The following is a 16,945-nucleotide window of genomic DNA, read 5'->3' on the forward strand; positions in this document are numbered from 1 at the left end:
AAAATGGAGATAATACCACTACTTACCTCATAGAGTTGTGAAAATTCAAGAAAGTATAAGGTAATTTATGTATATTTATATAATCACACAAATTAGATTTAAAGTGTAAATTAACATATGCTAATTTCTCAAAACAATGCCTAGGGCAGAGTAAGGTCTCAATATGTTTTATTGTTTTTATAATACAATTAGTTAAATAAATTATTTGCTGCGAAGTCATTTCAGTCGTGTCCGACTCTGTGTGACCCCATAGATGGAAGCCCACCAGGCTCCCCCGTCCCTGGGATTCTCCAGGCAAGAACACTGGAGTGGGTTGCCATTTATACATTAATTAGGAAGAAATTCACATTTTTATAATATCCCTATCTAGGATCCTGTAGTATACATTCCTTTTTAATTGACGTTTAAATTTTCCTTAGTAAACTTCCTTTTTCATTTTTATTCTTGCCTAACATTTAAAGATATTATTCCTAAGTGTTTAATACATAACACTGTATTGTGTTGCCTCACAAAGAGATTTAAATTATTTTGATTCTCTTAATACACTACACTCTCTCATGCCACTGTGTCTTTTCCCATAATGTTTCTCTCTTTCTGAAAAACTCTTTACCTCTTTGTCTTTCTGGGTAACTCATACATGTCATAACTAAGTAACTCAGCTCAGCTGTCATTTCCTTTGGGAAGTCTTCCCTTCCCTCATGTCTTCATCCTGTACCGTATGGGGCACTGACTATGCTTTATAACAGTGGTTCTTAACTGGGGCTGCTTTTGCCCCCAGGGGATATATGACAAGTCTGAAGACATTTTTGCTGTCTCAACTAGGGAGGGAAAGTGCTGCTACTCCCATCTAGTGGGTGGAGGCCAGGGATGCTACTAAATATTCTGTAATGTGGAGAACAGCACTCTACAAAAGGAATTATATGGCTTAAAGTATCAATAGTGCCTAGGTTGAGAAACTTTGCATTGCAATGGTTTATCCTCTGTCTCTCTTTCAGATTTGTGAGCCTTTCCCCATGTGCAGATAGTTTGGAACATAGTAGGTACTCAACAAATGTTTGTTGAATGTATAAATGTTCTTTCTAGTGCCATGATTTCTGTGTTACTGAGTTTAAAAATTTTTTACTTTTATTTATTTTTTTTTGTGTTACAGTTGTTTCCTTATTACTTCTGTGTATGTGGGAAGACCAAAGGCTTTACTTTTCCTTCCTGTCCCTGCAAAGAGGGGACCTTGTCTAAACTTGGTCAGTCCAGGATAGGGTGGCTGCCAGTTTTGGTTTTAGTGAAATGACTTTGTCTAGGAAGGTTGACTGTCAGTCCAGTACCTTGCATTTCTCTGGAGGATTTGGTTGTGCTTGACTTCTTCTCTCTGAGTCTAAGTATCTGTGTTTGCATTCTTGGGAGTGTGTAGCTTCTCCATGGAAATTAAAAAATTCTATGCTTTCATTTCAATGGCAATGGAAAAATGCCAAAGCAAATATGTTCCAGACCCTCAGGCTGGGCATTTATGGTCTAGGTTTACGTTGGTACATATGATCATGTTTATACCAGGAGTCAGTGAAGTGAAAGCCTTAACTGATCCATGAACAAAGGGTTCATTCCAGCTCAAATAGAAATGGAGTCAGGGGAATTTCTCCCACCTTGTGGCACTGGTACTACGACTCAGACACCTGTGCCCTGGTGGTCAATTCTGCAGGAGTATCACCAACAAGTACTGCACGTTCTACACAAACCTGATTGCAACAATTAGTGGTGGGTGGCACAGTGGTAAAGAATCTGCCTGCCAATGCAGGAGACGTAGGAGATTTGGGTTTGATCCCTGGGATGGGAAGATCCCCTGGAGTATGAAATAGCAACCCACTCCCTGGTGGCTCAGATGGTAAAAAAATCTGCCTTCAAAGCAGGACACCTGGGTTCGATCCCCGGGTCGGGAAAATCCCCTGGAGAAGGGAATGCAACCCACTCCAGTATTCTTGCCTGGGAAATTCCATGGACAGAGGAGCCTGGCTTGCTACAATCCATGGGGTCACAGATTTGGACACGACTGAGCACACATACTTGCAAATACACAGCAGAGAACTTTTCCTCCCCAGATCCCAGAAATAATCAGGTCAATAGTCTTAGAGCCACATTTCAGAAGCACCGCATCCCAACCTCACCTCAAATGAACAAAATCATTACCAAAAGCATCACGTCACAGATGCCTCATCACCGCGGATAAGAGAGGAAAATTCCCCCATGAAGTGGTGGCTAAGGGTGAGAGATGTGAGTACCTTGAATTTATTAATACCACTTTGTAAAACAAACTCATGTGAATAGAGAATCTGCATTAATAATACTAAAGTCAAAGCTTTGAGAGAGGTGAAATACAAAATTGAACTGTATCTTTGTCCTATTAAACTCCAAATGAAAACCAATAATATCCCTAAGTAAGTCACTCAGTCGTGTCCGACTCTTTGTGACCCCATGGACTGTAGTCTACCAGGCTCCTCCGTCCATGGGATTCTCCAGGCAAGAGTACTGGAGTGGGTTGCCATTTCTTTCTCCAGGAGATCTTCCTAACCCAGGGATTGAACCCGGGTCTCCTGATATCCCTAACACCAAGTGAATTTTGACATTTGGGTTTATTTAGTGGTATTTACATTACAATTGCAAATGTGGTTTTGGTTCCTTGTATAAAATTTATGTGCATTAGGAATTTAAATCTATTGTTATACATGTCCGTGTTAAAGTGACATAAAATGAGTATAATTGAAATCAATATTGAAAGGCTGCAAGAATTTTTTTCTTTTAAAATGCATTTCTACAAAATTCTTTTTGAAAAATACTTCTCTGAACTATCTAGTGGCAGGATTTTCACATATAACACAACACAAAAGTTCTAAGAGAAGGCCCTAAAACAGTTTCAGTCTGGCCCCAGTTTAGCTCTGTGAATGTGGGCAAGTCACTTTGCCTCTCTGAGTCTCCATGTCCTGCAAAATAAACATGGAGGGGGTATTGACAGCTGTTGCTACTCTAGGACGCCCCCAAGACTGAAGCCTGTTTTAGGCAAGAGGTGAGGCTAGGAAGGTGCTTTTGCACTGGGGATTTCTGCTTTGTGTCTGAGAGCCATGAGGCTCCCTGTGAGGGCTGTGAGCTGGGACTTGGGTGCAGGTAGTACACAGTCTGAGCTCTAACTCTATCTGCATGTGACCTTGGGCAGGTTACCCCAGCTCAGCTCCCTTGTTTCTAAAAGGGTGGTAATGATAGCATTAAGTTCATGGACAGGGTGGCTTGTAGAGATTACACTAAGTACTTCAAGGCAATTGTTGGCTCAAGAGCCAGTGCCTGGTCTGCCATTGTTGTTTGTGATTTATGAAGCTGTATGACCCTTCAGGGGTCACTTAGGTGCTCTGCCTCAGTCTGACTCTCTCCTTCAGGGCCTCTAGCTCTGTGTGGACCCAGGCCCATGAACCGAGGTCTCTGAGAGACAAGGGGCATTTTGCATTTGAGTTGAGGGTGAATTCCAAGGGCAGATGGTTAGACCTGGAGCTCAGGAGGGGTCAGCAGGACATAGAGACATGGGAGTGGCTCACCTTTCTCCAGTCTCTGGAGGAGGGAGATCCCACTGAATTGGCCACTGGTCACCCAGGGATCTGGCTTGTTATCGTTTCTACACAGGCCATTCCTCTCTTAGCCTGGCATTCAGTGCTCTCCACCATCGTCTCTGTATAAATCCTCTCTTCCTACCAAGGTCATTCCTTCATTTTCTCCCGAGTAAGCCTCAGGTGGAAACAACCTTTAACACTTCATGCTTTTGCCCATGCTGTTTTTCCTGCTGTGATGCTGCACCTCTAACTCATAACTACCTTTCAAGGGTCACTTGTGGGATTTCCTTCCCAGTGGGTCTCTTCCTGAGCAAGTCATCTTTCTCTCATCTCCTGCAGCACTAGCCCTCTGTCTATTTTCCTTTCTTGTCACCTTATCATAGCACCCTGGTGTGCACTTTCCCATTTTGGGGATGCCAGGCCCATAGAATCCTGAGGCTGTTCTGAGCTCTCCATCCCCAAGTGTGGAATGTATGAAAGACTGAATCACTGTGAAACCGAGTCTTCACCTTGTACCTTCTGTGCGGGCCTAGGTCTTGGCTCTGCAACCCAATGGGAAATTCCTGGAGGAGAAATCCTAGTATCTATTTCTGACCCTCCTTACCGTGCCCACCTTACATCATTGTCTCTCTCTGGACTTTGATGAATATTTATGAAAGGAAAAAAGAACCAAGAAATAAAAGTAAGTGTATTATTGTCTTACTCTGATACCTGAGTGAAAGACACTTTTAACAATCTCTACTGTTGAGGCTTGAAGTTTTCTTTGTTAACATAACCCATCTGTGAAGCAAACAAATCCTTATGAAACTAATAGGCCAGCCTGCACACCACAGCTGTCACTCTTTTGCCTTGCATGGCTAGAGCGCACTTTCTACCAGGTTCCTCTCTGCGGAGAGAACTCAGAAGCTGGTTCCATGTGATCAATACATTTTGGACGTCAGGAGACGCAGAGAAGGGGCAGACCCATCTGGGGTCCACCAGAGAAACATAGCACCCAGTTCTGTTCCTCTGCCCACTTTCTGTTGCTGCTCTGTGCATAGGTTCCCTGGAACCTGGGACCAGGCACACAGGGCTGGAGATGGAACTCCATTCAGGAAATTTGCCATCCCCAACTCAGGGAGGAGGATCTGGGACTAAAGGAAAGAAGTGGCTATTATCTGGAACTCCTGAGTCCTGAGCCTGTGGGTGATTGAGACTTGTGCAGTAGTTATTTTAAAAATGTGCTGGTTGGGTACCACCTAGTTAGGGATACCAGAGCCCTACCATCTCCAAGAAGCTCCTGTCCCTAAGTTTCCTGCACTTCCTGTTCCCACCTCAGTGGTGGGGACTGTTGCTCCTCCCTCCCCAGTGGTCCCTTGGCAGTGCCCCAGGCAGAGGTGGCTATATCCTGTTCAGCTCTGTCTGCCCTCACAGCACATCTTGTCAGGTAACAGTCCTTACCTGGCAGCCCCAGCAGGGTGAAGTACCCCCGGCACTCAGTGAAGCCAGAGCTCTCTCGGACACAGGAGCGCCACAGCCCTTGGTAGTTGAATACAGCTGTCACCGGGTTGTTGTACAGATCCTGGGTGCTCCACTGGTCCATGCATGTGGCGGCAATGACGCCTGCAGTCCCGAGCAGTGAAACCACAAACCCCAAGCCCTGGCAGGCAGTCACGGACATGGTGGTGTGCAGAGCTGACACAGAGTACCGCTCGACAGGGGGACAGTCAAGTCCTGAGAGTGCTGAGTGTCGCGACGGAGCTTTCTTAGAGAGGCTGGCACACACGTCACCGTGGACCATGTAAGGAGGTGGGGACTCAACAGTGCCACCTGGGCTCGCCCCATGCCTTTATCTTCCTGAGTGAGATAATTTCCACAACATGGTACCAAGAGCCATTTGTTTTCCACCATATGTACACTCTATTCACTGTTTACCTTTTGAGGGAGTTTCTTTCCTGATTAGCCAGGCTCCCCTCTGGGAGGATAAAGCGGGAGCAGAGGGCACTGCCTGTAGGACCCAGCAGGTTGGCTGAGTAGGGCTCCCAGTGGCTAAGCAACACAATACTTGGAGATGCCAAAGGAATGGATTTGTATCTGAATCACTTTGCTGTACAGCAGTAATTAACACAACGTTGTGAATCAGCTCTATGTGAAATAAAACAGTAATTGGAGATGAAAGGGCCTTATCCGTGTGGCTCTCTCAAGGTACTACTGCCACTTTAGTTAAAAACCTAGGTAAGGCAGGTTATGAGGCAGCATGAAATACAGTGATTCTTCTTAATCACTGTTATTACTTTCTATACAGTTGCCAGGAACACTGAATTAGCGAATATGGAATCATTGCCCCCTGAGGGAATATGGAGTTCAGTTACTGTGAGCCTCAGGTCACATTTTATCAGTTGGTCAATACGTAGCTTTGTTTTATGTGGGTTTCAGCTTAAAGACACCTTATTTAATGTACGTTGTTGATTCATTAACATTGAACTCGTGACCAACAGCACTAGAACTCACGCCTGAATAAAGCTCATCTAATATATCCTTTGGGCTTCCCTGGTGGCTCAGAGGTTAAAGCGTCTGCCTCCAATGCGGGAGACCCGGGTTCGATCCCTGGGTTGGGAAGATCCCCTGGAGAAGGAAACGGTAACCCACTCCAGTATTCTTGCCTGGAGAATCCCATGGATGGAGATGCCTGGTAGGCTACAGTCCACGGGGTCGCAAAGAGTTGGACACGACTGAACGGAACGGAATATATCCTTTTCTCTGTAAAACACATCCCAGTCTTCTTGCACTTAGGAGCCCTAGTCAGCACTTCAGTACTATGCATGGACCATTTTAAATAAAGAAATCACCAACAAAAAGCACAAAGATATGAATAAAATGGCACTAAAAATATTGCAAGAAGGGCATTTGTTTATGGGAGGAGCTGAAATAGGCAGAACGTTGTCTTGTTCCACCTCACCTGGGAGCATACACATCCCACCACCCACATTTTCTGTCGCATACATACATGTCCAGTGATGACTGAGGAAGCACCTTGAACACTAATTAAAATACATTTTAGGGAGCAGGTGAATGGACAAATGTGAATCTGTGAAGAATCAAATATAGTTATTTGATGGAACTGGGTAGTGAATGTGGTCAAGCTATTTGCAGTTTCTGTGGCACTGACCCTGTTTCAGCCCAGAGACCACAGGGGAGGGAAGATGACAGAGGAAAGTATCAGGAAGGCACTGGGCTCTGGAACCAACAGCCTGGTTTCATCCTCATGGCACTGCTGACTAGCTGTTAGAGGCAACAGCTACATCACTTCACCTCTCTGAGCCTCATTGTGATCATCTGTAAAATCACGTAATAATAATGATTATCTCCCTGGGTTGACTGTAGCTTAAATGTGGAACTCTAAACTCAGAAAACAGCAAATAATAGTAGGGCAGACGGATGGCTATATAATTAAAAGCTTTAGTGTTTGACTAGTCACTTTCACATTGTGTTTCTTCACATTGATCAGAAACTAGACCCTAGCCTTCCACACAAAGTATCTATAGAGAGGTTTAAAATATTTTTGGCCCAAATATCATTTCTTCATACTTTGAACCTGGATTCAAGTCTCAACTCTTTCTCCAACTCACAGGACTATATTATACATTGTTGGCTAACAATTCTGTGCCTCAGGTCCCCGATTATTAAAGTAAAGGGTTTGTATGTATAGAAACATTGAATCAATATGTTGTGTGCCAGGAAAAAAAATAAAGTAAAAGATTTGGAACATCTCAGAAATAGAAACCTAACGATGGGTAAGTAAGAGATTTAGTTCAGTTAAGTTCTGTTCAGTTGCTCAGTCCTGTCTGACTCTTTGCGACCCCATGAATCGCAGCACGCCAGGCCTCCCTGTCCATCACCAACTCCCGGAGTTCACTCAAACTCATGTTCATTGAGTCGGTGATGCCATCCAGCCATTACATCCTCTGTCGTCCCTTTCTCCTCCTGCTCCCAATCCCTCCTAGCATCAGGGTCTTTTCCAAAGAGTCAACTCTTCACATGAGGTGGCCAAAGTATTGGAGTTTCAGCTTTAGCATCAGTCCTTCCAATGAACATAAAGAACTGATCTCCTTTAGGATGGACTGGTTGGACCTCCTTAGAGTCCAAGGGACTCTCAAGAGTCTTCTCCAACACCACAGTTCAAAAGCATCAATTCTTCAGCGATCAGCTTTCTTCACAGTCCAACTCTCATATCCATACACAACCACTGGAAAAACCATAGCCTTGACTAGATGGACCTTTGTTGGCAAAGTAATGTCTCTGCTTTTTAATATGCTGTCTAGGTTGGTCATAACTTTCCTTCCAAGAAGTAAGCATCTTTTAATTTCATGGCTGCAATCAGCATCCGCAGTGATTTTGGAGCCCCCCAAAATAAAGTCTGACACAGTTTCCACTGTTTCCCCATCTATTTCCCATGAAGTGATGGGACCAGATGCCATGACCTTTGTTTTCTGAATGTTGAGCTTCTAGCCAACCTTTTCACTCTCCTCTTTCACTTTCATCAAGAGGCTTTTGAGTTCCTCTTCACTTTCTGCCATAAGGGTAGTGTCATCTGCATATCTGAGGTTATTGATATTTCTCCTGGCTTGATTCCAGCTTGTGCTTCTTCCAACCCAGCGTTTCTCATGATGTACTCTGTGTATAAGTTAAATAAGCTGGGTGACAATATACAGCCTTGATGTACTCCTTTTCCTATTTGGAACCAGTCTGTTGTTCCATGTCCAGTTCTAACTGTTGATTCCTGACCTGCATATAGGTTTCTCAAGAGGCAGGTCAGCTGGTCTGGTATTCCCATCTCTTTCAGAATTTTCCACAGTTTATTGTGATCCACACAGTCAAAGGCTTTGTCATAGTCAATAAAGCAGAAATAGATGTTTTTCTGGAACTCTCTTGCTTTTTCCATGAAACAGCATATGTTGGCAATTTGATCTCTGGTTCCTCTGCCTTTTCTAAAACCACCTTGAACATCTGGAAGTTCATGGTTCACTTATTGCTGAAGCCTAGCTTGGAGAATTTTGAGCATGACTTTACTAGCGTGTGAGATGAGTACAATTGTGCGGTAGTTTGAGCATTCTTTGGCATTGCCTTTCTTTGGGATTGGAATGAAAACTGACCTTTTCCAGTCCTGTGGCCACTACTGAGTTTTCCAAATTTGTTGGCATATTAAGTGAAGCACTTTCACAGCATCATCTTTTAGGATTTGAAATAGCTCAACTGGAATTCCATCTCTTTCACCAGCTTTGTTCATAGTGATGCTAAGGCCCACTTGACTTTGCATTCCAGGATGTCTGGTTCTAGGTGAGTGATCACACCATTATGATTATCTTGGTCGTGAAGCTCTTTTTTGTATAGGTCTCCTGTGTATTCTTGCCACCGCTTCTTAATATCTTCTGCTTCTGTTAGGTCCGTACCATTTCTGTCCTTTATCAAGCCCATCTTTGCATGAAATGTTCCCTTGGTATCCTGAATTTTTTTGAAGAGATCTCTAGTCTCTCCCATTCTGCTATTTTCCTCTATTTCTTTGCATTGATCGCTGAGGAAGGCTTTCTTATCTCTCCTTGCTATTCTTTGGAATTCTGCTGCTGCTGCTAAGTTGTGTCAGTCGTGTTCGACTCTGTGCGACCCCATAGACAGTAGCCCACCAGGCTCCCCCGTCCTTGGGATTCTCCAGGCAAGAACACTGGAGTGGGTTGCCATTTCCTTCTCCAATGCATGAAAGTGAAATGGGAAAGTGAAGTCGCTCAATCATTAGTGACCCCTTGGACTTCAGCCTACCAAGCTCCTCCGTCCATGGGATTTTCCAGGCAAGAGTACTGGAGTGGGTTGCCATTGCCTTCTCCTGGAACTCTGCATTCAGATGCTTGTATCTCTCCTTTTCTCCTTTGCTTTTCACTTCTCTTCTTTTCACAGCTATTTGTAAGGCCTCCTCAAATAGCCATTTTACTTTTTTGCATTTCTTTTCCATGGGGATGGTCTTCATCTCTGTCTCCTGTACAATGTCATAAACCTCTGACCATAGTTCATCATACACTCTGTCTATCAGATCTAGTCCCTTAAATCTATTTCTCACTTCCACTGTATAATCATAAGGGATTTGATTTAGGCCATACCTGAATTGTCTAGTGGTTTTCCCTACTTTCTTCAATTTAAGTCTGAATTTGGCAAAAGGAGTTCATGATCTGAGCCACAGTCAGCTCCCAGTTTTGTTTTTGCTGACTATATAGAGCTTCTCCATCTTTGGATGCAAAGAATATAATCAATCTGATTTTGGTGTTGACCATTTGGTGATGCTCCTGTGTAGAGTCTTGTCTTGTGTTGTTGGAAGTGGGTGTTTCCTATGACTAGTGCATTCTCTTGGCAAAACTCTATTAGTCTTTGCCCTGCTTCATTCCATGCTCCAAGGCCAAATTTGCCTGTTACTCCAGGTGTTTCTTGACTTCCTACTTTTGCATTCCAGTCCCCTATAATGAAAAAGACATCTCTTTGGGTGTTAGTTCTAAAAGATCTTGTCGGTCTTCATAGAACTTCAGTTTCTTTAGCATTACTGGTTGGGATGTAGGCTTGGATTACTGTGATATTGAATGGTTTGTCTTGGAAACAAACAGAGATCATTCTGTCATTTTTGAGTAGGAGATTAAATACAGCTAAAGTTAGCATCCATAAACAAAAAGATAGACCTGAGAAAAGTACACAAAATACAGACACAAATAACGAGATGGAAAGCATGAAATGGCAGTAAGAGGCATGGAGGATAGAATGAGAAGTTCCAACATACAGTTGGGGTACTGAAGGAAGAGAATCAAGAGAATGAGAGAAGGACACTATTTGATAAGTTATTGGCTAAGAATCTTCTACAACTGGTGAAAAGCATTACTCCAATATTAAGATTGTACAGTAGCTCCATGATAGGTAAATAAAAATAAAACAATATCTGAATATATTGCAAAAAACACCAAAGACAAACCTTTTAAAAACCTGAAAGAAAAGAACTACAGCCATTGTATCAACTGTACCAGTAGAAATCAGGAGGTAACAGAATTATATCTTTAAAAATTGAGAATAAAAATAACTATCAACCTCAAGACAATAAGAAGATAGGCCACAAATGGAGAGAAAGTATTTGCAAAAGAAAAATATCTGCCAAACTACATTTTATCCAAAAAACTTTTCGATCAAGGACTCATCCTAAATATATAGAGAACTTTTTGACAGTCGGCATTAAGGAAATGAAAAACCTGATATAAAAATGAGCAAAAGATCTAAAGAGTTCTTCATCAAAGAAATTATACAGATGGCAATTAAGCATTTGAAAATATGCTCAACATCTTATGTCATTCAGTTCAGTTCAGGTGCTCAGTCGTGTCTGACTCTTTGCGACCCCATAAATTACAGCACGCCAGGCCTCCCTGTCCATCACCAACTCCCGGAGTTCACTCAAACTCATGTCCATTGAGTCAGTGATGCCATCCAGCCATCTCATTCTCTGTTGTCCCCTTCTCCTCCCGCTCCCAATCCCTCCCAGCATCAGAGTCTTTTCCAGTGAGTCAACTCTTCGCATGAGGTGGCCAAAGTATTGGAGTTTCAGCTTTAGCATCAGTCCTTCCAATGAACACCCAGGATTGATCTCCTCTAGAATGGACTGGTTGGATCTCCTTGCAGTCCAAGGGACTCTCAAGAGTCTTCTCCAACACCACAGTTCAAAAGCATCAATTCTTTGGCGATCAGCTTTCTTCACAGTCCAACTCTCACATCCATACATGACCACAGGAGAAACCATAGCCTTGACTAGACGGACCTTTGTTGGAGAAGTAATGTCTCTGCTTTTTAATATGCTGTCTACGTTGGTCATAACTTTCCTTCCAAGGAGTAAGCGTCTTTTAATTTCATGACTGCAATCAACATCCGCAGTGATTTTGGAGCCCCCAAAAATAAAGTCTGACACGGTTTCCACTGTTTTTCCATCTATTTCCCATGAAGTGATGGGACCAGATGCCATGATCTTTGTTTTCTGAATGTTGAGCTTCAAGCCAACCTTTTCACTCTCCTCTTTCACTTTCATCAAGAGGCTTTTGAGTTCCTCTTCACTTTCTGCCATAAGGGTGGTGTCATCTGCATATCTGAGGTTATTGATATTTCTCCTGGCAATCTTGATTCCAGCTTGTGCTTCTTCCAGCCCAGCGTTCCTCATGATGTACTATGTCATTAGGGAATTACAAATTAAAACAACAACAAGGAAAAATATTTGAGTAGAACTACACATATTGTGATGAAATGACACATCTTGCAACATTTCTAATAATGATCATGTACGAGGCAATAAAATCAATCTCAAATTTAAACAGCAAGATACTACTATCTACTTGCTGCTGATGCTACTGCTAAGTCACTTCAGTCGTGTCTGACTCTGTGTGACCCCATACATGACAGCCCATCAGGCTCCCCCATCCCTGGGATTCTCCAGGCAAGAACACTGGAGTGATTGGTTAAAATCCAAAACCCTAACACCAAATTCTACTGAGGGTGTGGGTGTGGAGCAACAGTACTCTCATTTACTGCTGGTGATAATGCAGAGTGGTACAGCCATTTTTGGAAGACAGTTTGTCGCTTCCCTGGTAGCTCAGATGGTAAAGAATGTACAACATCAAGAGTGTACTCTATGTAAACTACAGACTTTTGGTGAGAATGATGTGTCAGTATAGATTCATTGATTATAATAAGAGGTACCATTCCAGTGCTGAATGTTGGCAGTTCGGGAGGCTGTGCAAGTGTGGGGCAGGGCTTACATGGGAACTCTCAATCTTGCTGTGAACCTAGAACTTCTCTAAACATAAAATCTATTTTTAATAAAAGGGCTGAGCTCCATCTTTGGGTTGATATCTGACTAGAGAAAGAACAACTCTGGAAGGGTAGAACAGAGAAGAAGACTTCAATAGGGGCAGGGAGCTGGAATGAGAGACACCCATGAAAATGGAAAATTCCTGGGAATTCTGAGAAGTCTTGGAGTGAGCAGTAGACTTTCTCAAGGTATAGAATGAGAGCCCAAAACAATCTCACACAGGTCTTCAGGGACAGGGGAGACTCTAGGGGAGATCTCAGTTGCATGACAAGCAGAAGGAGCAGGGTCCATATCCTAGTGATATGCTCAGTCATGGGAGGAGGGAAAGAAGTCAGAACACACTCAAACTCTTGGTAAAGGGGCGATTGTGAAGCTTGAATTGGGGAGAAAGAATTCCGACTCAAATGTCCATCAGTGACTGTGAGGCTGGTTCCTTGTAGTTCTAACCCTCTGGTTGCCAGATATGCATCTTAAGCCCCATGACCTTATATACAAGAAAACACTCCTTATATCCAACCTTCTGTCCATATGATCAGTGGTCAAGGATTTTAAAAAAATTTGTAGGAGACTTCCCTGGTAATGCAGTGGATAAGAATCTGCCTGCCAATGCAGGGTACACGGGTTCGATCCCTGGTCAGGAAAGATCCCACATGCCCCAGAGCAACTAAGCCCCTGCACCACAAATACTGAAGCCCGTGTGCCTAGAGCCATGCTCTGCAACAAGAGAAGCCACTGCAATGAGAAGCCAGTGCACTGCAAGTGAGAGTAGTCCCGGCTCTCTGTAGCTAGAGAAAGCCTGTACAAAGCAATGAAGACCAGCTCAAACAAAAAATAAATAAAAACAAAAAGCTTGAAAGATTTTTTTTTTCACCAAATCTAGGAATTGCAAGCAAACTAATCTCAGTATATATGCTAAAATATGAAGAAGCTCATGTCCTAACTCTAACACTGTGGGATTTTGCTTACACCATTTTACCAAAATGAGCCTCTGTCCCCCAGAGAAAGGAGGAACATTTATTATCCACACTATAGGAATGCTTTGAAAAATAGCAGGCTGAATACCACAACATCCAGAGATGTTTGTCACTGAGTGTGAGCCCTGAAAAAACAAATTCAAATTTCCCAAAGTGAGAGAGCCAACCTGCTTTTTCCATGTGAAAGGTCTACCCCAGATTCTGTAAGAGAAACTTAGCATGTTCTTGTCATAAGCTTATGCTCCTGTGTTAGTTATGACTCAGAAGAATGACCAGTGAAGCCTGAGTTTCAGCCTAATGTGGGTGTTCCAAGGACAGGAGTCAGTCATGCAGTGACTCATTTCCATTTGGTTTGGCTTGTGGGAGTAACAAGATAATACTCCTTTGACTGTGGCAGGGGGCAGGGGGTGGAATAAGCAGCTCAAGTACGTCACCCCATTTGAGTTTCAAGAGTCAATTCTAAAGCCAATAAGCAAGGCTAATCAATATGCTGCCCAGCATTCATCAGCTTTCTAGACCTGGCTATGTTTTTGAGTCCCAGTTGGAGTGATTAATTGTATATAAATTTTTAATAAAAAATATGCCTCATGTATCTGGAAAAGAATTTGAACAAGATTCATCATTTCAGGCTAGATAAGAAAACACAACAACCCAAAACCTATGGGACTCAGTAAAAGCAGTGCTAAGGGGAAGGTTCATAGCAATACAAGCTTACCTCAAGAAACAAGAGAAAAGTCAAATAAATAACCTAACTCTACACCTAAAGCAACTAGAAAAGGAAGAAATGAAGAACCCCAGGGTTAGCAGAAGGAAAGAAATCATAAAAATTAGGGCAGAAATAAATGAAAAAGAAACAAAGGAGACCATAGCAAAAATCAGCAAAGCTAAAAGCTGGTTCTTTGAGAAGATAAATAAAATAGACAAACCATTAGCCAGACTCACCAAGAAAAAAAGGGAGAAGAATCAAATCAACAAAATTAGAAATGAAAATGGAGAAATCATAACAGACAACCCAGAAATACAAAGGATCATACAAGACTACTATCAGCAACTATATGCCAATAAAGTGGACAACTTGGAAGAAATGGACAAATTTTTAGAAAAGTATAACTTTCCAAAACTGAACCAGGAAGAAATAGAAAATCTTAATAGACTCATCACAAGCACAGAAATCGAAACTGTAATCAGAAATCTTCCAGCAAACAAAAGCCCAGGAACAGAAGGCTTTACAGTTGAATTCTACCAAAAATTTAGAGAAAAACTAACACCTATCCTACTCAAACTCTTCCAGAAAGTTGCAGAGGAAGGCAAACTTCCAAACTCATTCTATGAGGCCACCATCACCCTAATACCAAAACCAGACAAAGATGCCACAAAAAAAGAAAACTGCAGGCCAATATCACTGATGAACATAGGTGCAAAAATCCTTAATAAAATTCTAGCAAACAGAATCCAACAACATATTAAAAAGATCATACATCATGACCACGTGGGCTTTATCCCAGTGATGCAAGGATTCTTTAATATCAGCAAATCAATCAATGTAATACACCACGTTAACAGATTTAAAGATAAAAGCCATATGATTATCTCAATAGATGCAGAGAAAGCCTTTGACAAAATTCAACATCAATTTATGATAAAAACCCTCCAGATAGCAGAAGTAGGGGGAACATACCTCAACATAATAAAAGCCATATATTATAAACCCACAGAAAGCATTATCTTCAATGGTGAAAAATTGAAAGCATTTCCCCTAAAGTCAGGAACAAGACAAGGGTGCCCACTCTCACCACTGCTATTCAACATAGTTTTGAAAGTTTTAACCATAGCAATCAGAGAAGAAAAAGAAATAAAAGGAATCCAGATAGGAAAAGAAGAAGTAAAACTCTCACTGTTTGCAGATGACATGATCCTCTACATAGAAAACCCTAAAGACTCCACCAGAAAATTACTAGAGCTAATCAATGAATATAGTAAAGTTGCAGGATATAAAATTAACACATAGAAATCCCTTGCATTCCTGTACAATAACAATGAGAAAACAGAAAGAGAAATTAAGGAAACAATTCCATTCACCATTGCAATGAAAAGAATAAAATGCTTAGGAATAAATCTACCTAAAGAAACAAAAGACCTATATATAGAAAACTATAAAACACTGATGAAAGAAATCAAAGATGACACAAGTAGATTGAGAAATATACCATGTCCATGGATTGGAAGAATCAATATAGTGAAAATGAGTATACTATCCAAAACAATCTATAGATTCAATGCAATCCCTATCAAGCCACCAATGGTATTTTTCAGAACTAGAACAAATAATTTCACAATTTGTATGGAAATACAAAAAACCTTGAATAGCCAAAGCAATTTTGAGAAAGAAGAATGGAACTGGAGGAATCAACCCACCTGACTTCAGACTATACTACAAAACTACAGTCATCAAGAGAGTATGGCACTGGCACAAAGACAGAAATATAGATCAATGGAACAAAATAGAGAGCCCAGAGATAAATCCACACACCTATGGACACATTATCTTTGACAAGGGAGGCAAAAATATACAATGGAGAAAAGACAGTCTCTTTAACAAGTGATGCTGGGAAAACTGGTCAACCACTTGTAAAAGAATGAAACTAGAGCACTTTCTAACACCACACACAAGAATAAACTCAAAATGGAATAAAGATTAAATGTAAGACCAGAAACTATAAAACTCCTAGAGGAAAACATAGGCAAAACACCCTCTGACATAAACCACAGCAGGATCCTCTATGACCCACCTCCCAGAGTAATGGAAATAAAGGCAAAAATAAACAAATGGAACCTAATTAAACTTATAAGCTTTTGCACAACAAAGGAAACTATAAGCAAAGTGAAAAGACAGCCTTCAGAATTGGAGAAAATAATAGCAAATGAAGCAACCGACAAAGAATTAATCTCAAAAATATACAAGCATCTCCTGCAGCTCAGTTCCAGAAAAATAAACGACCCAATCAAAAAACGGACCAAAGAACTCAACAGACATTTCTCCAAAGAAGACATACAGATGGCTAAGAAACACATGAAAAGATGCTCAACATCACTCATTATCAGAGAAGTACAAATCAAAACCACAATGAGGTACCATCTCATGCCAGTCAGAATGGCTGCTATCAAAAAGTCTACAAACAATAAATGCTGGAGAGGGTGTGGGGAAAAGGGAACCCTCTTACACTGTTGGTGGGAATGCAAACTAGTACAGCCACTATGGAGAACAGTGTGGAGATTCCTTAAAAAAACTGGAAATATAACTGCCATGTGACCCAGCAATCCCATTGCTGGGCATACACACTGAGGAAACCAGAATTGAAAGAGACACGTGCACCTGAATGTTAATTGCAGCACTGTTTATAATAGCCAGGACATGGAAGCAATCTAGATGTCCATCAGCAGACAAATGGATAAGAAAGTTGTGGTACATATGCACAATGGAGTATTACTCAGCGATTAAAAAGAATACATTTGAGTCAGTTATAACTGGAGCC

This window comes from Moschus berezovskii, chromosome 1 (assembly GCF_049115385.1).
Source record: "Moschus berezovskii isolate FMDL1 chromosome 1, NW_MosBer_1.0, whole genome shotgun sequence".
NCBI lineage: Eukaryota > Metazoa > Chordata > Mammalia > Artiodactyla > Moschidae > Moschus > Moschus berezovskii.